Source organism: Lipophrys pholis (assembly GCF_963383615.2).
Source record: "Lipophrys pholis genome assembly, chromosome: 2".
Taxonomy (NCBI): Eukaryota; Metazoa; Chordata; class Actinopteri; order Blenniiformes; family Blenniidae; genus Lipophrys; species Lipophrys pholis.
Window position 1 is genome coordinate 14,694,656 of NC_137636.1, and position 25,924 is coordinate 14,720,579.

Below are 25,924 nucleotides of genomic sequence, written 5' to 3' on the forward strand. Positions count from 1 at the left end.
CATCCTAACTTGTTCCATAAATACAAAGGTTAACTTTTTCCAGCAATAAAAATCTAGCAAACAATGACCACAGACATTTATCTGTTAAGAAAGAAAAAAATAAGAATTGATGAAGTTTTCTGTTTCTTAGGCTTTTGACTTGTGCCAGAAAAAAAGAACAATAAAAGCAGTCGGCCAAACTAAGGAGAAAACCTGTGTACAAATTTGGGGCCTTAATGTTTCAAAGAAAGTTACATTTAGTGATGTCCCAACAAATGGTGTGACTGGCATAATTGACCCTTTGTTATTGTCCTTGACCAGGGAAAGTCATATTAAAGAGTGTACTACACGCAGGTGGTATCAACCCAGAATGAATAGTATCTGTCTTATCTCATTCAGTACTGAGGTAAAGCAGACTGCCCAGAGACGCTCTCAGCTGAGCTGAAAAACGTATAAAGACTGGCTTAGTGTGGTTAGATTAGACACAGGGAGCCCTAAGAGTAAAGAGGGTTCTAAGTTAGTTTTAATAGGCACATTATTTCTACCCCTAACACCCGCACAGGCTCCACTCTGAGCCATCGGCTGTTTGAAGTTGGTAACAGCTGTAGTGTTCCAGCCTTTATTTAGAGGTCAGCACACTGACTTCATTTAAAAAGAGAGTAGGACTATAAGAGAGAGGGAGAAAAAGAAAAGGAGAGAAAGAAGAGAAGGCGGTGGGAGAAGGAAATAAAGAACAGAGAGAGAGAGAGTGAGGAGTGAAAGAAAGAGTAAAAAAAAAGAGTTACTAGTGAGGCGAGGGATTAGCTGAGGGAGAGGTTAAAAGTTTGAGGAGTTGCATCTGGCCTCCTGCCTGCTCTGTTGTTTATTGCCGCCGGCGTGAAGATCTGGTGCCAACATTAACCGCACCTGAACCGTACGTACACACGTACACACACACACACACACACACACACACACACACACACACACACACACACACACACACACACACACACACACACACACACACACACACACACACACACACACACACACACACACACACACACACACACACACACACACACACACACACACACACACACACACACACAGGAAGAGGCATGTGCATAGGCAGCACTTTACGGCAATGCTTTGGCAAGATCCTTCAGTGTGCCAGCCTTTTCTCCTCTCTATAACTGTGTGTGTGTACGTGCATGTGTGTATGCATATGTGTGTACTGCACCCGCAGATGCCAAGTCATGACTTCTCATTTGTTAATCCCCTATTGCTCCTATTACCCTCATCTCTCCCTTCCCATCTTTGTGCTCTGTCACTCTGGATGACTGCCTGGCTGTAAAGCTCCAGTCTGCCTCAGCCAAATCTTTCCAAGTGAGTCGCCTGAAGCCTGGCTTGACAACATTTTCAAGTCTGCTCCAACCGCTACAATATGCTCAATGAACACAGCACAGATGGGAGTTCTCATGCTCTATGTAAGAGTCCTATGTACCGTCAGTAAGCAATATTACACAGACTGGATCAGAGAAATACATAGGGTCACTGTGAGCAGAAATCACAGACAAAGAAGACTGCTAGGATGCCACCCACCGCAAACCCATGGGACAGACGCGTCTCTGTTCAATTTCTCTCTGTCACTGGAATTTCCCTTAATAATGTACCAGCTTACATGGTCTAACGTGCACACATAACCATGTACACAACCATGCATTAGAATGTGGGGACACATGAGGGTCTGGAAAAAAACAGCAAGGGTTTGGAAGAGGACAGTAAGAAGACATTGACGGGGGGATTGAGAGCAGGGTATTCTTTTTGCCCCAGGCAGACAAGCCTGGCAGCTAATTAGTGCAAGAAACGACCCCCTCCACCCCACTCCCCTAACCACCTCCTCTTTTCTAAGGCTTGGCCTGGTCCTCTGAACTTGGTACGGTCAGGCTGGAATGTTGAAGCAGGTCATGTTCACATGCACATCAAAAGCGATTAAGTACAAGCATCCTGGATTAAGATGACTCTGTAGACCTTCACATCTTGGGCTAACCTCTCGAAAGCACTTGGCTTCCTCCTGCCCCAACAGTATCCAAGTTCATTTTGGCCTGACACAGGCCCCTCCTTTGCTTGTGGAAGTAATACTAGATTACAGAGCAACTGTTGTAAAATGTTGATATAATATGTTTCTCTAGCCCCCCCCCCGCCTTTTTGTTTGTACAGCTGTTCTTAAACAGTGGGCCATCTCAAAGTTCTTCTCTTGTTTGGCTTACTTCGTGCTAAACTGACATCTCTTTTCAGTTTAATTGCCATTAAAGACATTCAAAAATTGACTGTGAGAGAAAAAAAAAAAGTATTTGATAAAGACTCTGATCTTTAATATATTTGTATGTTACAGTGAAACGTGTTAAGGATGATTTCTAGCCTTCCTTTTCCTTGTGACTGTCTCTCCGCTAAGCCCCAGCTGTGCATGGTTTTGGCAGGTACACCGAAAACAGTATGGCGAGGGTTAACTTATCACTCTGTGACTCAGGTATATGGGACAAGTCCTAACAGGCGACCCACAACTGAAACACACTATGCACAGATCAGCACAGCCCACAAAAAGATCATTTTTTGCCAGAGTAAGAATGTCTATGAAAACAAAATGCGAAGAAGAAAGACGATCACCTGGTTGACAACATTCTTTTCTTTGTTAAATCAAAGCAGCCGGGGACAAAAGAAACACCAATCAAAACGTCCATTCATAAAACGCAACATTTAGGCGCCTGTAGTGAAGGGAGGAGCGGAACAGAGAGAGAGAGGCCTATGGGCAGATCATTGGGCACAGAAAAGTTAGCAATATGCTGAAATGAACACAGTGAATTCACTGAAACCTCTCTTACTCCCCCGACATCCCTACGCGTGCGCGCGTGTGTGTGTGTGTGTGTGTGTGTGCGAGGACCCAGCAGGCTGGAAGCTCTCCCAGGGCCCAGATGCTCTCTGTCAACACCAAGATTCCAGAGAGGAAGCAGGGCTTTACAGCGGCAAGCTGTACACACAGCCAGGACCTGCAAAGACCAGGAGCCAGGAGAGGACAACCTGCTCCATATAAACACAGACCTCCCTGTCTCCCGTCTGAGCCACTGGTTCTGCTTCCTTGCTCAGGATGGGCATGGTTCAGAGCAAGCTACTAGCAACTAGCAATGAAGTCCTGGGAGTGTGGAATGAGCCATGGAGTTCCTCCAGCCTGGCTGGGCCCCCTCTCCGCCTGCCACCATCAAGAGGTAAATAGCTATTGGCTGCTCAATAAGTGGCTTCAGTGTGTTGGAGTGAGGGGCCTTTTTTTCCTCCACACTCTCCCAGCCTTGACAAGCATGTATTGACAGAGCAGTTACACACTAACCCATTGGGGGAAATCCTCCACATTGTGCCCCAGGCAGCTGATAAATGGAACTCATACAGTACCTGTAAGCATGATCTCCTACACGGACACGCAAAAGTATACATGCGCCTACATCCGGCTCAATACTATAACACTGATGTTGACTTAATTGAGAAGAATGTGTGTTTTATGATACATAATGTTGTAGGGCAATACAGGTATGGAAAGAGAAGCAAAAAGCTGGGTTATAAAATTGTATTCAGCAGTGAAGACACATTGTGTTTCAGTTTCTTTGCTGATGCTGTGTCTTCCTAAACTATCATACAACCAATAAAGAGCCTCGGGAGCCTCAGGTGGCTGCAGATCACAAGATAAAGATTAAAAGGCAACAAAAGGCCAGTATAAAAAATGATGATTAAAATAATTTTGTACTTATGAACTACGGAAACTAAGAAGATGCAAAATCAGGAAAACAGTTTTTGGTATTTCTGTGCGCATATAAAGTTCAGTCAGTAGTTCTCAACGCTGGAATATCAGTTAAGTAATTCTTTCTTGGTCTTTGGCTTGATCTTTTCAGTCTAAACAGCTTATGAATTGTTCATATCCTTCCAGTCCACAGGTGAGCTAGCACTTTCAGGGAGACAAATTCAGACAGGGGAGGAAAAGAGGAGGAGACCATGCTTGAATCCCTTGAACATTGGGGAGAGCTGTTTTGTCTCCTCCTTTCTCTCCCATCCACCCCTTTCATGTCCGATCCACTGCTGATAAATAGCTAGGGGTGCTGCACTTGCTTTCACTTTGTGATATGATGTCAGTAACCTTCATTGATCTGCGGGCGTGCAGGCAGGCCTTATCACTGCTCCTCCCTTGTGATATACTGTGATCCAGGGCCCTGACTGCTTTTTAATACACTGCACTTTAGGTAACGGTGTCGCAGGCTAACCACTCCAGCTACTAACACCTGGGGCCGTATTTTACAGCAGTGATGCGATGGCCAAAGAGATTACAGTGAAACTAACTCTGGGAAAGCCTGCAAGCAAAATGATAACACTGGCTAAAGTGGGAGAGAGGAGTCACGATGGGGGTAGAATTTCTGTATTCTGATCAGGTGTTTTGGAAAAATGTTACTGCCCTACAAGGTAGACAAAGAGGGGCAATTTGGATGATGAAAATCCACAGAGGGACACATCGTACAAACTTGCACTGAGTGGCCTAAAATCCTCGTCGGGGTCAACAACCAAACGCAAAATCCATCATTATGACAGACCTCTCATGTCAGTCGTCCAAACATTTCAGTCTTATGGTTGTGTGAGAGGGCCTACCTGTGCGTTTTTTTTTTTTTAAAGTCTAATCAAGCACCTGTGTAAGAACATAGAGCTTGTGTTGACAGAGCACAAGGCTCATCGCTGGGCTGAATTAGTGCTGACAGCAACTTCCTCCCACCAGATTTATATGTGCACTCACACTCACAACACCTGAGCTGATGACTGGGAACCCATACAAGGCTGACCCGTACACTAATGAAATGACAGGATAAGACACCGACTGGCATTCCTCGAAGTGAACAGATTTTTAAAAAGTCCTCTTCTCAGGTGAGAGTTTGGCAGAGTAGCTCGGTCCTGTACATTGTGACTCCGAATATGGCAGTTGAGACAAAGACAAGTAAAATTCACAAAAAACAAAGTTATATTTAAGTGAAACTATATAACCTATTATATATACAGAGGTATACTCCAGTTATCCACCACCCCCATGTACATGGATTGAGGAAGGCTGCAGATAAAGGAGACTGGACGACTAGCAGGAGAATTATCCCAACTATTGATTTTAGCTGTTGGGTATTACAGAAGGAAACAGCGGGTTTATCAGGCCAGGATCCCTCTGCACTTTCACTAACTAAACGAGTATTTTCCGGGCTTATCAGGCAAAAAGCCTATTACGATGGTCTCAGCCTCCCCCACAACTAGACAAAGAGAGAGGTTGGCCACCATTATGTAGCCACTGGATGGGTTACGTTGTATTGCTCTTTTTGGGACCTCTAACACTTACCCAGCACTTCACAAACCCAAAATGATGTCCATACATGCACCACAAATATAATACTCCTCAGGGGCATTGTGCATTTTACTATATTTGTGTATATTTACGGTTATCAGCTAATGGACTTGTGACCTTATCTGTCTGCTCTCCATCTTCCTTTCTCACTGTCTCTATCTCTCTATGGGTCAATGTCATTTCTATGGCTTCTGTATATGAGGACTATAACTAGAGATAATGGGAAGTTCTATAATCCCTTAGAGGAACCTAATACCAGTCTAAATCACAAGAAACAAAAACTATATGTTTTAATTACAGACAAAAAGGTTTACATGGATACCTGAGAGCTACCTATCCCTGGATCCTCTGTGAACATTCTTATCTTTGAAACCTGAGGAAAGCCTCACTCTCAGTATGCATGCTGCTCTGAATTAGCTGCCATGAATTAAAAGAGCGCTCTGTATTTTAAGATAAAATTACACTCCAATACATTTTGAATGTATACCCATTTCCCAATATTAATAATGAACAAGAGTAGAGACAGAGAAAATTTCCCTCAGCAATTACTGTGGAAATCCATATACTGATCAATGTGCAATCCCAAGGATTGTCTTAATACATATAAAATATAGACAACACCATGTGTGCATATGAATGTGCATGAATTTACTGTGGCGTAAAATGACCTCAACAAGATGAGAATATTATTGAAGGAATAAAAGCATGGTGTAATGATTTACATATTTCATCACAGGCAGCAATGAAAGTAAGTGATTAAACACACAGCGAGAAGGGGAGCGAGAAAGAGAGAGGGAGAGGGAGAATATTGACAAGACTGAACAAGACAAACTGCTAAACAGAATAAAATGATAAAGAAATAAAACTACTTCCCACTTGGGTCAGCCATACTAAAAGTGCATCATGGAATAATAAGACATATTGGATAAAGATGTCCTTTAAACTGTCTAAGCTTGTCTTGCTCCGACTAAGTATTTTATCCACTGTGTCAACGCTTCACGGTACATTCTGCATTCCATAAGTTAACCTAGAAGTGGGGGAAAATGGCACCAACAGCGAAAGAGGAAGGAGACAGAATTGTGACCAGACTTGGCACCCACGAAGGGGCAGCGCTCATCTGCCCACCAGTCTGCCTTTTATGTCCCCAAGTCAGCCCTGTAATTTGCTTGGAGCGGAGATAAATCTTATCTTGGAGACCTGATTAAGTTTTTAATTTACACTCCAATCAATAGCACAGGTCTATTGGCAATGTGTCTAAAACTCTATTTACCAAAGGATTCCCTGCTATCAATTGATCAAGGACCCGGCAGCCATAAATTATGGGAACATGTGTGTGAGTAAGAGTGGAGCAAGAGAGAGGGAGCAACAGTGAAAAAGGGTGAGAAAGTGGTCTGAGAGTGAGAAATTGAAAGAGCCAGGTCATATTTGACTGTCTTCAGTATAGAATACAGATATGAGCTGTAGCCCAGTTACACACACTCACTACAGACCAATGTACAAGACATGAGAAGCAAACATGCACACTTAAAACTCTGTTTCGTATGCTTCAACAACCCTGGGCCCAAAGTAAAGTCGACCTATATAGACTGCAAGCTAACGAATAACATTAAGGAACAGCTATAGCTATACAAAAAATCCCAAATTGCTCAGTTCCACATGAGTTTCCAAATATTTGTTTTCAGAGTGACTATTCTTAAGGTCTGAAGAAGTGTGACCTCCCACTTCCGGCCCTTTCCGCATGAGTGACATTATCTGTTTACAGTGCCCAGTTTCCCAACAGAGCTGTTTAAAAGGGACCTGCTGGGATCTGGTTTCCCCAAACAGAATTCCTACATGTACTTCCTACGCCATGCTCCTAAGCATCATGCCTGGGAAATAGAAGAGTTTAGTTTTTTTTTTCCCAATAGCGCCAGTTTACACTGGTCTGACAACCACGAAGCAACTATTTTCTGTTGACAGTTTTTTAGTAGTTTCCATGTTTGTTCAGAATTTTAAAACAGCAATGGAGGAGTTTTGCAGCTTTAAATAACTGTGGTCACGAAAAGGCTCAATTGATTTTCACTCAGGACACTGTTGCAGGATTTCTTTTGAGCCACATTCTGTGAGAAGACAACAGCAGTACCACTGTGGCCCCGAGTTAAAGGGCATAGATACAATTCAGACTCCTCTATGCTGCTCCAAAGCAAAGGAAGTGAAGGGGAGGGAAAGGAGGGCAGCGTTATCATGGTGGAGAAAGTGTCGTCATAGCGGTTCTTCCCTGACCCTGCTGACTCGCCTATTCCTTAACATGAGATCATTTTGGACAGCTGACCTCGATATCACTCTGCTCTGAGAATGAAACACATCTAGTGGAGCTTCTTATTCCCCACACCCTTCCTACAAAAACATAAGCGGGGACCCATTTAGCGGGCACACAGATTTCAAACTTATTAGTTCAATCCCATTAACAGGAATTAACAGAGATAAAGCAAAACAAGTGAGTTTCCTGCTGCCTTCCAATTTCCAGTGAGACATAAATAGAGAAGAAGAATGGACAAAAAGGGCCTCCCAGGGTTCTTTAAACACTCAATGTTCATTTTGCAATTTCCCTCAATCTTCGACAGAAGAATCTACAGAAGTTGCTGCAAAAGCTAAAAACGAAAACAAAAAACTACTCCCCGCTTTGTCAACAGGTCAGCCAACGTAACACTGCATGTTTTTCCCGCTGGCACCTAAAATTACAACATACAATAATAAGGTAGAAAAATATTGTTCTAACAAATGTTCAAGCGGATGTTATGTACTACTTTGTCATTAGTGGAGAAGCTGTCTGGTAAAATCAGGCATAAACATGTGTCAGAATTACATGTAATTATAGTAGAAAAACTTCCGCATGGGAGTATGAATCACCTCCACAGCTGGCTGGCGTGGCAGGAGAGAATACAGTACCCTGCTATCCTCACCTTCATAACTGCAGTGGGGGAAGGGAGCAGGACATGGGACACACACAGACTGAAGAAGACAGACACGCTCGTGCTAAGTCAGAGAGCCCGACTTGCTGGTCCTCTCCTGGATTATCTAAAGAGCCACCGACGGATATGTGTAATCAGCCCCATCCCCATGTTTCTCTCTCACTCTGCTTCTCTGGCTAATGTCTCCGCCTGATTCGATTGAGGCAATTAGGCAGTAATCTATAGAGCTAGGGAGTGATGGAAACATTTCCCACTGTCCTCCTCATGTTTCTCAGAGCTGCTATAATTAGCTAACTTTGTTTCTCATTAAACATCAGAGCAGTATTTACATACCCAGATCCAATTTGGCTCTGCAGAGCTCATTCCTTTTAAACTATCTTGAAACTCTGAAACACGTTCGTAAACAAAGGAATGAGGGAAGGGGTAATCTGCAATTATTTCAATCAAACATTTATATATTCTAATGGTAAGACACAATGCTTATAGAATGTACTGGACACAAAAATGTCAATGTTTATACTGAAAACTGTGGATTACCATTTTACACTTGTGTTTTATAGACATAAATGAGGCCGAACAAGGTCTGAGTCAATCAGAAGTTTGAGCTTATGGTTTCAATGAGCCATCGTGGGAACTGAAATGACTGACATCCCATTGGCTTGGAATCAGACTCTACTATTGCTGGCACCCAAAACTAAAAGTCGTTAACTTAAATGCACATGCTTCAGGCTGAAATTTTAAACATACTACAGTGCCAGCCAAATATTTGATAATACATGTGCAGTGGTGTACTACTTAGCAATAAGAGAAGATCCCATGTTCAAGTCTTTGCTGGGATCCTTTCTCTGTCAATTGTGCATGTTGGCTTACTTGGGTTTTCTCCAGGTACTCTGGTTACTCCAAACACATGCATTTGAAACTAACAGGTGACCCTAAATTGCTTAGTGTCTCTGTGTCTAAAGTCACATGACCCATAGTCAGTTGGTATCAGTTCCACAACCCAAGTGGCGCAGAAGCTGTGTGGAGGAAAGTGACCAGTTTGAATTTCACTTAAAAAGTAAAACAAACAAAAATCTTTAAATGAATGAATGTTTTCCTTATTGCGTGAGGCCTACGGGCAGGACAGGCACAACAGGAAGGAAAACTAATCTGAAAATATAGGTTGCATGAAACATTTCTATCTTGATAAACAGCAATTTAACACATTTTGAGGAAGGTCTAAGATGAAACTCAACAGTTTTGTTGAAGTACTTCATCGCATTGTTTCGGTGCACTGTGAACCCATTGTCAAGTTGTAGTGAAAACGTCAGATAAACACACAGAGGGTCACAAAAATAAGTCTCCCTCAAGCAGCAAAGTTTCGGAGAAGCCATAAAAATAACTACGGTATGTTATATAGCTATTGCATATATTCAAATAATGTTAACGGGCCACATCATTTCATGACCCTGTTTTTCAATATATGTTACAGTCATGATTGGCAGAATGAATCCAGTTTTTGAATCCAGAGCTCTAATGGTTATCGCAGACATTGCAACACAGTGCAAAGCTTAGTTTTATTTGAGAAGTTACATCTAACTTGCAGTGCAACATTTCTGTAAGACATTGGATGTGGTTAGAAACTCCATATCTACTTCACAGTGAGCAACCAAACATCGACAAGTGAAACCTCTTACATCATACTGTGGCATGCTTGCACATTCACAGTTGCTGTGGGTTTATTTGCGAACTGAAATAACCACAACACTGCACTGACATTCAACTTCACCATTGGTAGGTTGCTGATGTGACTTGGCATTCACAAATTAATACTGAAAAACGTACGCAGGAAAATCTTATCTAATCATCACGAAAGATGGTATGCAGTTACAAAATAACTTTATTTCCTTCATCTTTATTTTTTCTTGAACAGTTCCTTGTGATAACCCAAATCTTCAGAGTGTGGTACACTCACTTTTTTGTTTAACTTGAATGCAGCTCAGACTATGTCTGACAGCTCTAACAATCTCAAAGCTTTAATTGCTTAATGTTTGGCTATGAATATAGCACAGAGAAATCCAATCATCTCCATTGCTTGTCTATAGTATGGTGTAGCGAGAATACATATGCAGTCGTACAGCCAGGACTGAAGAGGAGGGTAATTCAATCAGCAGCATTCCAGCATGACACAGATTCACTTTGTCAGTTGAGCTTCACCAGTAATTCATCTTTCTGAAAAGAGACACTATCTTAACAATAATTTTCTTTCAACTCCAGTACCTGGCAAAGAATGTGACAATTGAATAACAGCTTTTTATTGGCGAGCACCACTGTCCCTTCACATCTCACCCTATGAAATCAAAGCTCCTTTCACCTGATGGCCCTGAAAAATTAGAGGCTGTTCATGTGAAACTGGTAAGTCCTGCAATTATGACCAAGCTCACAAGTGACCACATTACTCAAAAGACTGTGAACACACAAACACACATCAACTACAAGTGGAATGCATTAGCAAATTGCGTTTAGGGGTAGCGCTGTGTATAGAAGTCCAGATGGGCTGGCAGGGAAGCTTGTCCTGGGAAAGGGCTGTCCCGAACTCACACAACCCTCCTCAGCTCGCCTCTGGCCCTGTGTGAAGCTCTACAGCTCGCCTGTCCTGAACAGCAGAGGGTTAACTGCACTGCCCCGTCACAGGCGTGAAGTGAAACAATGAAATAATGGCAGTGAGTGAACGCTCAAAGGCAGGGGGCACGGTGGGTGTGGGAGGGCGGGGGCTCGCCATAGGCTCCTGCAGATGTTGTCGGGCTTCAGCGGGTCACACAATCACATGTATTAGCATTCCTGATAGAGGGAGCCCGGATTAGTTAGATGAATGCCTTTCTCAATTCTGTCAGAGTTTAAACACACCGGAGAAGCAGAGGAGAGGGAGAGAAATCCCAGAAATGTGGCGAGGAACGGTGCAGGCATTAGTGCAGGGGAAGAAAAGGAAGGCCCAGCTCACAGAAACCGCAGGCACAACGTCGTAGGCAGGAAAGTAGTGAAAAAATACAAATACATTGGAAGACTGACAGACAAATTGCACCAAATTGACTAAAACAGCTAATGAAACAGTTTAACAAACAGACAATAAAGAGAAATCAAGCATGTGATAATTTAATGGTTTTGTGAGGGTGGCAGAGGGAGTGTATATATGAAACGAAGATTTCTATTTGTGGCTGAATGAGTGAATGAGCAGAGACAAATGGCTTTCTTTTCTTCTTTGTATGTCTGAGTGAGCGAGGGCGAGAGAGAGAGAGAGAGAGAGAGAGAGAGAGAGAGAGAGAGAGAGAGAGAGAGAGAGAGAGAGAGAGAGAGAGAGAGAGAGAGAGAGAGAGAGAGAGAGAGAGACAAAAGCTTTTCAGAGTGCATGTGTGCTGTCCTGTCCTTTTTTCCCAGGACAGAGGTCTGGAGAGGCCTCATATTTCTGGCTGCTGTCAGGCCGGGGTGAGAGGCAGAGACAGCGAGGGGCAGCTGTTTTCTATGAGGTAGCCTGGCTCTTTCACACATGGTCTTTGATCCAGTTTGGCTTTCTTGGCCAAGCCAGCTTCACCCCAACCTCCTCCAAGCATGTATGTGTCCATGTATGATTATGTGTTCAAGCAAATGTATGACAGAGGGAGAGCACATGAAAAAAGTGCGGCGACCAGCAGGGGAAGGGGCACAGATTGTAGCACACTATTTAACAAATGGTGAGACTTAAGTTGTACAATGATTTGAGAGAAAACATTAAACCAGGGCTCAACTCAATTCCGCTGTCTTTGTTTTACAACCACACAAATAATTTCACAGGAATGCAGCAGGGCCAGTCTGATATGGTTGTGTATTCAACGGCGATTTTAAAATCCGGAGGAGACACATGAACAATAACATACACACACACACACACACACACACACACACACACACACACACACACACACACACACACACACACACACACACACACACACACACACACACACACACACACACACACACACACACACACACACACACACACAGGTGCAGCAAGACTCCCCCCCCCCCCTCGATGACCTAATGTGTTCCCTAGCCCCTTGTTCTGACCTCACAACTCACACAATGAAATGAGTAATGCTAACCTTGTAACTTTAGTCCTAAAACCAGATCTTAGCTGGAAGGTTCATAAAACAGAGCACTCGCAGTGTACAGAACCACAAACTCAGTCAACGCACGTAAACGTCATGTGTATCGTTCAGGAACACTAGCATCTCTAAAATAAATATGTATTTCTTCCTAGGTAATGTTACAGCTGATTTTTGAAAAGCACACAGTCTAAAAGGAGAGTTAGACTGACTTGTCTAAATTGGTTGAAAGCATTGTTAGTGCACACAGGTCCAGGGCACAGACCTAGAGAACAGGAGGAAACCAGCTTATTCAACAAACAATGTAAACATACTGTCACTTTACAATACAGTACTAGCTTTGCTTGCTGGAAATACAACTAGATGAAAAAACATATATTCTTTTGTTAATATTTTTGAATAGCTTGATGCTATAAAACAAAATAGGACAGTCGGCATATATTTTTCCTTTAGGACTTTGTCAGAAGACATATCCTTATACCATTTCTGTAGAAGGAAACTGTACAGGTAAAATTTAGAGGGAATTCTGCAGGATGTTGTCATCCGATACCCGACAAGAATAAACCAAACACCTTTTATATTTGACAGGTAAGGGAGGTGTACCTTTGTCCCTCACCAATGACTATCAGTGACTCTACAAGTTAATATTTGCTTCTGCCAGCTCATAAATTTGCATTGCATTAGAGCCTGACCTAAATGCATTTTTATCACCCAAAGTAATTAGCTGAGCATTAGAGAGAGAGAGAGAGAGAGAGAGAGAGAGAGAGAGAGAGAGAGAGAGAGAGAGAGAGAGAGAGAGAGAGAGAGAGAGATGAGGCAGAATCCTTCCTGAATGGGTGGTGGCTTGACAAAAGCTACAGGAGGGATGGCTGCAGAGTAAACCGGAGCTGGGCCACCAGATGAAAGAGGAAGTAAACAGGACCAGAGTGCTGCCTCTTTAATCTGCTACATTAACTCCAGCACCACGAGAGGAGGAGCTAGCAAGCAGGCAAACGACACAGACACACAAAAGGGGAGTGTCAATGAGGGGGTAATAAGGAAAGACAATGAGTAAACAAGCAGGGGAAGTCCAAGCCTGGCGTGCGAGAAACACCCTGCTCCTCACTGCCTGGCACACACAAAGGCCCTGCTGTAATTAGCCACCCCAATAGGTTGTTTAGCATTTGCATATAAATGCCCTCACAGGCAAACGCTAAACACGCTGACACAAGCCGTGCCCAAAACAGACGTTCGCCACACCTCTACCCCTCCAGGAGGTCTCAGGGGTCCACTTAAGTCGGGGTACCCCCTCCCTCCGCCTTGTACTTTTACCCACTACAGGCAAGCTGGCATCCATTACACAAAATGCGGACAACACACCAAAGCGCTGGTACTCGGTTCTTGTTTCTCGAGAGGTTGTGAAATAGTGCAGCCAGGCTTCCTGTTGAAGGCCCACATGCCCTCCCATCATGTGAAAGCACATCTTTGCTTCACCACAAGACCCAACGAGACAGGGAGAGCAGCTGATAGGCTGCTGCTCAGTGCTATCAGAAATCCTTAATCTGAAAGAGTAACCAAGTTTTTACGGACATTTTTTTTTTTCTCTGCACATAGACAACTGAGTCTGTGAGCGCACTTAGTAAAGAAGGCATCTCTACAAAATGTGAGAATTTACAGTTAGAGCTTCAGTATATCTCTTCGATGAACTCTGTCCCAAAAAAAGAAGTGCTGGGTAAAACAATTTGCTAAATTGAACCCAAAGTTGAACAAAAATGTGCTTTTCTTTTTTTTTCTTTTTTTTTTTACAGTCTAGTTTCCATGCAATATTGTGGATTTCTTTATGAAAGCTGAGCCTTGGTTTTACACTTCCTCTTCTGTGTAGTGTTGTTTTGACAATGGCATTTCATAAAAAAAAAACAGAAAAAAAAAAAAACCGCTGAAAACTATAGAAAGGAAGGAAGTGATGAGACTGGTGTCTGCCCTCCCCCTGCCCTGGTCACAGCCTGTCTCTTCTCTCTCCTTCCTCCAAACCCATATTCTCTCCAGTGTAAACAAAATCTGTGTCATCTACACACTTGTCCTGCTCCTTTTGCTGCTCGGAGGGAAACAGTTCATCCACATCGCTCCTACACCATACAAGAGCTACTTCCTGTGTTAATCCTCAGCACAGAGTGTGATTTTACCCGTCGTCTCTGCTTGCCAATGAGATTTCTGAGTATTGCTTGTGGCACAGAAAGACCACAGAATGAAAAGCTATCCGCTAGCATTAAACACTTGGTTCTCACCTGCCATGTGGCCTGTTGTTCCCCATCAGGGCATGATCTGACATGAGGAAACACCTGGCTCTAACAAAAACCAGGCAGTCAGAGATGCCTGTTTTACAGCCTTCCTCCCCGAGACAGATACCTTCGCTATGTTGCAAAGACAATGCCAGTTGCGCAGAGAAAATACTGTCCAAATTACACAAATGAGACTGTTTTTAAAAATCTAAATCACCCATGCATGATTTAAAACAACAGAAACTTTAATGCTTCACAAAAGGAGAGCAAAATATTCGAGGGGAATGAAGAGCCGTTCTTGTCTCAAAAAAAAAAAAAAAAATGCTACTTAGCATGTAAAGACAAGTAAAACTGTTGTTAACCTTCAGTATCCGTTCAGAGCCCAGCTCTGAGAGTACCTCAGGCTGACTTCCTGTATGTGGTCACGGTGTGTTTTAGTTGAATGCTTCACACAACAGTGCTTACTATTTGTTATTACCTAGGGGGGAAGAAACACCAATTCAAGGGGGTGGATTCAACCTAGAAAAAGGAAAAGAGAATGTCCCTTAAATATAAATTGAGGTTGAACTGACTGGCAGACAACACAGCTGGTGATGAAATGACAGAAGGGCATGTATAAAACTCAAGCCATTATAAATCAGCATAATGCTTTATTGTGCTTGTATCAGTCTCCACATGCAGTAAGACAACTAATGGCTGCATAAACTAGCCCAGGCCCATATCTTCATTCATTAAACAGTAGGGAAAATGAATGCCATGGTGACCAGACGAGGTAAGTGACGTCACAAAGCCGAGGTCACCAGTCTGTTACAACCGTCTAGCCCTGTGTCAGTCCCATGGGACCTGCCCCACCCCCCTCCAGCACAGGCCCGATCTCAGCTCAGTGGCACTGAACATCAGGATGAAAACTGCAGGAAAACAGTGCAGGAGAATCCAGCATTAAATATATGGATGCAAATGTACTGTTGCTGTCATCACGGTAGATCAGCTGTCGAGCACAAATGATGTGATCCTTCTTAGAAGTACTTTAAAATAGAGGAAAATATACTTTTTTGGGGGGCAATACTGATGTATATGTGTATGTTATGGGAAAGAAGAAAGTATGTGTCCTCCTCTGAAGGCACACAAACGCTGTAGATTTTTAGCTTTCACTGTTGTATGGAAGTATTGCTCCTTTATTCGATTTATTATGAGGCACTGAAGTCCTTAGGTTTGTTCATTAAACACATGGAAAATGAAAAACCGCACTTTGTACAATGAAAACCAGAGGGACAATCAAACATGTTTCATGGGGAGGAAAGCAAGAAGGCACAAGGGTGAGGTACAGACACACCTTTCAGTATAATGTGGAGCACTAGTATTGTGGCTGTGAGGAAACATTGGTTTAATTGCACTTTGAAATAGCATTCAATGCAGTCTGGCATAAACGGTTTACACTCAGGACAGTACCAATTATAATTCAGCCAATCAGAAATCTTTCATAAATCCACTGACATGCTCATTGCAACAGCTAGATGCTTATTTGACGAGATGAGATGGGATGGCGACAGACGTGCATGCAGTATATCTTCTTTTTAATTACAATGTCTGCAGAGGTGCGACTCTGCTATAAACAATCATCTGTGCAATCAAACACAATAACACCAACACCATGCATTATAATGATACATTCTGAATTGAAAAAAAACAAAATTATTTTGCACAGTATTTGTATCATTGTTGCCTATATGAAAAAATATAAATATAAAATAAAGGCCAAGAGCATTGCTACAAACTGAGAAATCTAAGTGCACCATTCATCAGCAGCCAGAACAGCGGGGCATCTTCAATCGGCTCATTAATGATGATCAGGTGGTGGCTATCAGATCAGCATTGATACTTGCTGGCATTCACAAAAGCAGGCACAGTTGATAAAGATTTTTGTTTAAGATTTCACCCCCCCCCCCCCCCCCCAAAAAGAAAAATTCAACAACACTAAAAATGTGTTAAATAAAATCAGAAATGATCTGCATCTTCTTTTAAGGTGTTTTTTTTTTTTTCTTAAGCAGTAAGTGCTCCATGAGCCAACTGCCACTGCAGGTTTTAACAGGACCTTCACATCTATCTGCTATTTTATGTTCTCAACATGTGTTTTTGTGTTTGCGTGTAAAGCACAGGCACAACCAACATAAGCACAAACACACCTTGATGGCCACGCACTTTTCAACAAAAACGAAAATACAATTGATGTTAGTCTGACATAAGGGTAGAATATAAAAAAAAAAAAAATGTTTTGCATGAGTAATTAAACTGCCTTACTAAAATACAATGCACAGCACATGTAAATTGCTCACAGAGGAAAAGAAAAATCTAACAGCAAAAGCTGAGAGAGCTGACATCAGAAGACTACGGAGGCTACAGCACTTAGAGGACATTTTATTGCTTTGCTGTGGTCAAGTGAGGTGCACCGAGCTCAATTCCACCACAACAATAGCAAAGAGGGCCGCAGAGACAAAAGAGGGCTATCCCTGCTTCTTAACCCCTTCGGTACTCGCAGATCACTCGCCTGGGGCACCGAGTGAAAAACATCAGGCCACCTCAGGAGGAGCTCGGGGAATCAGAAAGGTCCTCGCTTACATGCCTGCACAAAGTGCACATACACATTCTGGCTATTTCCACATGTAAATTTGTAAATATAAACAAATCTCCAAAGTATCCGAGAGAGGCCAGAAACAGTCAGCTGATTTTCCAGAACAGGAAGAAACAGCCGATAGCTTCACCTCAGCCATATCTCACACTGAAATTCACTGAGCTTTATTCCTCTCTGTCTCTCCATCTCTGCCCCTCCTTCTTCTCTCTCTCCTCAGCCGGGAACATCGATGGGCGAATACGCATTTGCAAGTGAATTACACTTTTTTTTCTTTCCTTTTTTAGATTTGTGTGTGTGTGTGTGTGTCTGTGTGTGTGTGTGCGTGCGTGAGAGCACAAGTGTGTATTTGTAAAAACTGGAGAGAGTGTGAGAGGGAGAGGGTGCTCCTGCCTTCGCTCTTTTCTTTTCTTCCTTCTATAATCCTGAGGAGGATAAGCTGTGAGGTACACAGAGAGGAAGTGCCATAGACCTGCCGGGGTCCTGCACATCCCAGCAGAGCATTCCTACAGCCTTGCTATCAGACACATGTATAGACAGACTAAAGCCTCGTCGGACAGACGTAACTACTGCCTATCACCGTCACAGAGTGGAGTGGGCACAGAGTGTGCAAGGAGGATGACAGAGAGACACTATCATCTAAATCTAAAAATAAAATCCAATTTTTTTTTTTTAGGCTTTAAAAAACAGAAATAAAAAAATCTAATTAGCGAAAAAGACACAGGCTGCAAATATATATTTTTTATACCAATGTATTTGTTTATTTGTATATCTGACTAAACAATGAGCATGTTTTGGCAGTAGGAGAATAAAATGAGAGGCATGGTGGAAACAAATACAGAGTCAGCAGCGATACCGTATTAGCTGGACTTTCACATAGCTTTATATCTGGCCTTTCAAAACAGCCTTGGCCCACCCACCAATACAAACGCTATGATGTTGGTGGTATAAGCACTGTATTGACCCAAATACAATCTGATGTTGTGTCACTGTGTGATGTAGTTGAACATATTTAGACGAAAAGAAACCCGACCACATGCTCCAGTTGACTGATGGTATAAAATTATCCTGATTGCAGTAATACAGGTCTTTTTTACTTATTTGACAAAAAAGATGATTTTGATAAATGAAAGTCATTTGCATACTCTATTTCAGTGAGGGAGCGTATCATGTTTTAAATGTAAATAATATGATATGAAATTCTAAAGACGCATAATACAATAGACGCTGTGGAATATGAAAGGAGAAACTATGCAGCTGATGCACTGCCAATTTTTAAAACCTGTCACCCACTCTATCAAACACACACACACACACACACACACACACACACACACACACACACACACACACACACACACACACACACACACACACACACACACACACACACACACACACACACACACACACTTACATTTCTGTTACACAATGCAGATTTCACAGACACAGATAAACAATGCGAGGGCAGTTATCACTCCACAGAGCACAGTAACATAGAGGAAGAGGAAGAGGATGACAAAGAAATAGGGGGGGCAAAAAGACGGCGTGTGTGTCGTCAGAGTCACAGGCCAGAGGGGCCCATGTATTGTTCCAGGGCTCAGTGTAGGGAGAGAAAAGCGACCTGGGCCGCCTCTGTGTAAGCGTCCTCCATGTTTTATGCATTCTGTCCTTTGTGATGATAAGCGCCAGTGCGGAGGGTGGAATGCTGGCCTCGAGGGTCCAAGAGAAGGGTGGACTCATGGGGGGCTGGGGTGCAGCTCAGTTAAAATTTTGCAGCCATTGGAGTGCTCCCTGTCATCCCTGCTTTGCCCGCATGTAGGCATCTTTAGCCTCCAAAGGCATAAATCCATCGTTCCTCCCAAACCCAAATACTAGCTGCTGCAGCTGCCTCAAAATAATATATACAGTCAGTCATAGTCGCTATGACACACACACACACACACGCGCGCACGCACGCACGCACGCACGCACGCACGCACACACACGCACACACACACACACGCACACGCACGCACGCACGCACGCACACACACGCACACACACGCAGGCATGGACTACACACAGGTCTTCCAAATCAGATTCAATACAGTAGTACTGGGAAAAAAAACGGTCTTTGTCATTGTTAGGACACTGTTTTCTAACAAACGGCCTTGTTTGCTACAAACATGATATCGTGAATTTATAACAAAAGCAATACTGAGATTTGAGTCAAGGACGCAGATCTACAAACACAATTTATTCCCTTTCCATGACTAACACAGTATTAATTCATTATGTTAGCAATGGAATACAAATTTGTGTAAATTTGTGTGACACATTATTCTCTTCCATGACAGCTTCTGAATATCCTTCAATGAAGGGGATAAAGTCAAAATACAACTCATACTTTGCCTTAAAACATATTATTGAAAGGGTCAGGATTTTTCTTCATTCTCCCTGTCTTTCTATTTTGTGTATGATTGTTAGAAAATCAGAAGATTATTGCTTTATCAAAATGTAGGTCTGCTGTGATTTGCCTGAATTTCAATACTGGCTTATATTTTTAGAGACAATTTGGAATTAATAAAAAAAAAAAAAGACTATTCATTTTCAAAATGCCTATATGCCCACAAATCTGAATCTGTAGTGCGCATGGCCACACACACACACACACACACACACACACACACACACACACACACACACACACACACACACACACACACACACACACACACACACACACACACACACACACACACACACACACACACACACACACACACACACACACACACACACCTCTGTCAAAAATCTAGTCTACCACAATGATTTAACCAAGATTGTTAACACGATAACATATTGTGAGAGAGCAAACCACCCCCCAAAAAAAAGAAAGAAATATCCTACAAACGGCCCTTCAAATAAAATTAAAGCATGATATTGGAAAAGAGTAAGAGATGCTCAAAAGAAAGCAAGGAAGGGATTTTAAATAAAATATGGTGGTTTCTCTGGTTAAAGAAGAGCCCTTTTGGACTCAGGGCTGAAGGGATTAAAGATCGGGTACAGCTTTCATGCACACTGTAAGCATGCTCACATCTCCATACACAGACCTGAACATGACATCTCCTCCTCTCTCCCTTGCCACTCTCGCTCTTCTCTGTGTTGCGTCAACCCCCTCTGTTCTTGCTCCTTTAGGATAGCATGACACATGTATCGGCCTCGGCTGCTGGACAACTGTAAGAATTGGTCTTCGCTGCACGACCTTGCGATTTGAAAACCAGACATCAGATTCAAAGCCATCATCTCTACCGACCTCTCTCATCTACCTGTCCGTTCGACCAATGCCAGAGACAGACGCTGCATTCCTCAATGGTTTCTAAGAAAACACATCAAGAGAAAGGCTGACCCATTCATTTTTATGACGCATCGACTCTCATATCAGACAATATGCAGAACAAAGGAATTCACTTTATCTGACTGTTGATTCCTTATTTGACAAAAATAAATTTGCTAAAAAAAAAACGAACATGATAAAAAATATATATATATCATAATCTATTGTCATTTTCAATTGCAAAAACGTTCTATATTTAGCTTAAGGGAATACAATTGTGTGATTTTTTTTGTTATCTTTATGCACACACACAAAGTACAAGTTGTCTGACACATTATCAAAACAGTGCTGAATCACCCATGTGTGCCTCCAGCCTACCATTCACCCAAAGAGGGATCTCTCTGACTGAGGACATGGCAGCGAGCTCCCCCACAGTGCCCGTGCCCGAGCACGGAAAGGTAGGAGTTAAGCGGGGAGATACGCAGCAGATACATGAAGAATGAGATGGAGAGCGAAACAGGGAAGAGGAGGGAGAGGGAGAGAGACAGAGAGGGGGGGAGGGAGGGAGGGAGAGAGAGAGAGAGAGAGACTGTGAGAGAAGGGGTTATGACAGCCAGAGGCGCTGTATCCCCTTCCTCTGTGTTACCCCCAAACCATGTAACAAGCCTGTCTGTGACAACCGCGACTTTCTTTCACTCATGTACCAAACTGGACATGCTGTTCCTGCTCACTCAGTGAGATGACATCTGATTTCTCAAAAAAATACCTGCCATCAAGTATTGTAATAGATGGGGACCAAGTGCAAACAGTGCCCAGTCGCTTCGTTGCCGTGCAGGATCAATGGCAAAAGCACATCAACCCAGCAGAAAACCTGCGATCACATCAGTGCCTAACAACACTGAATATTCTCTTATTATATCAATCACAACTGCAACAGCATGTAAATGATAATCACACCACATGCATGTACTCCATACTGTGCATTTATAGTTTTGAAAAACATTAGATTGAAAAAACATTAATACGTGTCAACTATTTTATGATATTGTCCATTTCTGCTGATTTAAAACAGCTAAGGTCTCAAAGATTTGAGTTCAACCAGGTAGATTTACACCAGAAACTAATTTGATTAAAATAATTAGAATGAACCCAGGAGGGAAATATGTGCATGGAAAGATTTGTTTTCATTTATGCTGAGCCAAATAATTTAAATAGTCCCTTTAGTTCCACCTAAATAATTTTCTATAAATCATAGAAATATATATATATAAAAAAAGCTATTTGGGGGGAAAAATGAAATTGAATGTCTAGTCTGGATTAGAAATTGGAAAAGAGACTAAAATACAGCAGCTGTGACCACAAGTCATAATTTTAAATCAGAAATGGCCTAGTGTCAATTATTTTTTGCAGACGCCGTCTGCGGTAAAACCATCACTCTGACAGCACTTGAACATTAACGTAATGCTTCCAGTATCACAGTCAGAGATGTGCTTGAGATACTACAGTTAGCGACACTAAACACCAAGCCTGACAATTTTTTGAAATGGAATACATAGAAATAAAGCCAGTGACAATCCTATACCTTTTTTCCTGGAGCAGTTATAATTAACCATAAATATGACAATGAGACAAGACAGGGAAATCAGACAGGTGAGATGACAGTAAACATTTCTGCTGTCTTTGTTTTGTAAGAGAAAAGGGAGAGAGGGAGGAGGAAGATGAGGAGAGGAGTGTTACTGTCAGACAGGGAAGGATGGGAGATCGCTTGTGTTTTGGCATAGCTGCCTATACCTGTCCTATGTAACACCTTTAAGTTCCTAATCAAAGCAATCTAAACACACTAAAGTTGATGGAGCAGACACTCGTGCAAAAATGGTGGAATTAAAACCAGATAACTCAGAAAAAAGAAAATATCAATGTAATATGAATAATATTACTCAGAGAAATTCAAAGTAAAAAAAAAACAAACCTGTTTCTACCCGGTTCCACACACACACACACACACACACACACACACACACACACACACACACACACACACACACACACACACACACACACACACACACACACACACACACACACACACACACAATGCTAATCCTCTTCAGTCTGAAAGGTAGGGATCTGTTTACCTGACCTCTTCCCCTGATTGCTCCTCTATGGCCCGTGGCTATCTGACCCCTCAGCACTGCTACTCTCTGCCCCCCTTATTGGGGAGGGGGGGGGGGGTCCTCTCACTGCTAGACAACCTTAAAGTTTGAATTTTTTAAGCCGGTTACTAGTCTATTTTTGTTTCTCTCCATCCTAAAATGAAGCCAAAGTCTTAATCCTGCAGATGCTGACAACCGTGAGCGCTTTGTGTGGCTCCCACAACATACCAACCACCCTTCTCTCCCAGGCAGACCCACTCTCTCCCCATTATCCTTCGGCTGTTTGCGAGGGGGTTTCCTCTCTTTCTTTTTTATCTCTGCACTCACTCCATGACCCCTGTTCCCCGTTTCTTGCTGTCTGACCTACACCCCCCCCCCCCCTACACACACACACCCAGCTTCTCACCCCCTTTATGTTTCTCCCCAACCGTACACACATCCTATCATTGCCTCTGCTCTCTCGCAAAACCTTTTTTCCTTCTTTCTTTTCTGTCGCGAAAAATATACGACTGACTTGTATGTCTCTCCACTCTCTCTGACTGTTTAGAGCTCATGCCTTGCGAGCAATTTCTCTCTATTTCCGATTTTATTTGTGACTACTTGCGTCGTTCAAATACACCTACACGTCAAGATACCCGCTGCTTTTCCGATTTCTTCTTTTTTTCCCGACCAGATCCATTTTTTCCCTCGAGATTTGTATCAATTGCGTTAAAGACAGAAATAAACTGTATTTCTGGAAAAAAAGGCCCCATCAGCCAAAAAAAAAAAAAAAAAAAAGATGTCTCTTTGCAAGGCGTTTTTTTGTTGTCCACCGAGAATGCAGCCTGTTTTGGGGGGTATGTGGAAGATATCTTGTGACAGTACACTTCTTTTTTTTTTTTTTTAAATCCCACAAATGTGAAGAGACTAAGCGGCTACTGAACGCATGCAGTGACCTACAGGTTTAGCCTGGACCATAGTCTAAGTTTTCCGGCAGTAACTTTGGAATGAGTATGTCTGCATAAGGTCAGACTAATAAGGCGATGTTTGGTTTTCTTTCCGATCAGCATTTCTCGGGGAAAAAGGGCGTTATTTTGAAAGTCCGATAAGGTAGTCAAGTATAGTTGGGGAGGCAGCGGATCGCCTGCAGTCCGTGGCTGTGGCGGTGGCTCGGTGCGCCCTGCGCGGCGTGTCTGTGCCGAGCACCGCGGCTCAGGCTCCGGGGCTGTCCGTGGAAAAAGGTCCTGCTGATCCGCTCCTGTCACGCAGGAGACCCGGGGCTCCGGGTTTTTTTTTTTTTTCCCCCCCTCAACACAGAGCATCCACGGGAGCACACACACGCTCGCAGACACGAACCTCTCTCATGCACACGCACACACGAGCACACATACACACACACAAACACACACACACACACACACACTCCGATCGATTTGCATGTGACTCCGTCAGTGAATGAGCGAGAATCGACTCAAAAACAACGCTTCAAAGAGGCAAAGAGCTATGAAAAATAAAAAAGAAAGAGATGGACAAAGTCGGGGAAAGAGGGGAAAGAGTAGCTGGAGGAGCCGAGGCAGGGCGGAGGGACTGCACGGTTCACACACAGACGTGTCGGAGAATAACAAAAAAAAAAACCATGTCTTTATCCAGAAGAGGATTCTAAAGGCACACGACGTTGCCGAAGCCCCCCTCGGATGTGGCAAGTAGTCAAAATCTGTCAAAATTAGAACGCGAGAGACGCGTGCCTTTCACCGGACGCTCACGGACCCACAGGCTGGACTTGGAGCTCCTTTTCTGGGCAGCGCTCATGTGGAGCTGCCGCTGCTCTCCGTCCGCTCCACACAGCCCCCGTTCTCACTGCATCTGTGCCTCAAAACACGCTTCTAGACCACCATAAGCCCTCTAAACCTTCCCCCGATCCCACCGAAAAGCACGTATTTGTTTCAAAACCGTGCTTTTCTCCGATCAACTGTTTGGAGTGGATCGCTGTCTTGCCCATTTCTTATCTTCCATTCATGAGGAGAAGAGGACGAACGCTGATGTAAACACAGGTAACGTTACAAATAAAACCGAGGATAGAACCAAACTACTTGCATGAAATGAACTTAAGGTCGCCAGGCATGTCTCACAAAGCAAGAATAGCCAGCTCCGCTACGCGTGAAAACTACGAGCAGATGGAAGAGAGATTCAGATAAGTCCAACAGCGAAAAGAATAGGATCGTGGAAACAGAGAGGAAAAAGAGACAAACGCAAAGTTGAAACTTACAATTTCTCGCTGCCGCTTTGTGATCCTCGCTTTTTAATCCAGTATTGTGATGATTTAGCTAAAGATCCCATCAAGGCAGTCCCCTTTTGGTCAGTTTGCGCTTAGGGTGGCAAAAGAAAGATCATTGTTGTTGCGGAGTGTAAAAAGCGAACTAGGTACTATTAGTTGTTAAAGGCAATATAAAAATAATTTGGATGCAAAGCAGGCGATGAGTCTTGTGTTAGAGGGAGCGAGGAAGAGGTGAAAGTGAGATCTGATGATTGAAAAGAAAAAACTCTTTGGATCTTTATTCCTGCTAATTAGTTTCCTGCAAAAAATGGCTGTGATTAATTCAGTGCGCATGTGCTTCATTACACAGGCACGAAGGGAAGGGCTAATTAGCCGCCTTCTGGATCAATAAGATTCAGCAAAGGAGAGAGCTCGGGAGAGAGAGGGAGGGAGGGAGGGAGAAAGAGGAGGGAGGGAGGGATGGATGGATAGATACAAGTAGGAAAAAAAGAGGAAAGTAATGATCAGGAATTGAAAATATGGAATTAAGAACAGCGGAAAGTAAGAGTTTGATTAGACGGAAGACAGTGAAAGTTAATACTGGAGCAGGCAGCCGCAGCAAAGCAGAGCCAGCCCGGCGCTACAGGCGCAGCTTTTCTCCGCTCTTTTACACTTTTTTACTGACGTTTTTGTGCCGGTATTTATTTTAATTTTTTTGCTTTTAAAATGAAAGATTCGCGCATCGCGTGGCTGCTCAGAGAAAACAAGTGACCAATGCTTAATTTTATTCTGTCTCGTTTCAATCTCGGTTTGTCATTTTAGTTGCGCAAAAGCAGCACGCGGAGCTGCGTTTGTTAAGAGTTTAGAGCTCATGTTTGAACAA

At 43.0% G+C, this 25,924-nt stretch overlaps 1 protein-coding gene across 1 annotated transcript in view; it reads right to left on the minus strand.

Moving 5' to 3' along the window:
• Positions 1-25,461, minus strand: part of zfhx3b (zinc finger homeobox 3b) — a 137,100-nt gene extending 111,639 nt beyond the window's left edge. The window contains exon 1 of the mRNA XM_080458316.1: positions 25,054-25,461. The gene's annotated coding sequence lies outside the window, so the exon portion shown is untranslated. The remainder of the gene's footprint in view (positions 1-25,053) is intronic.
• Positions 25,462-25,924: the final 463 nt, after the last annotated feature.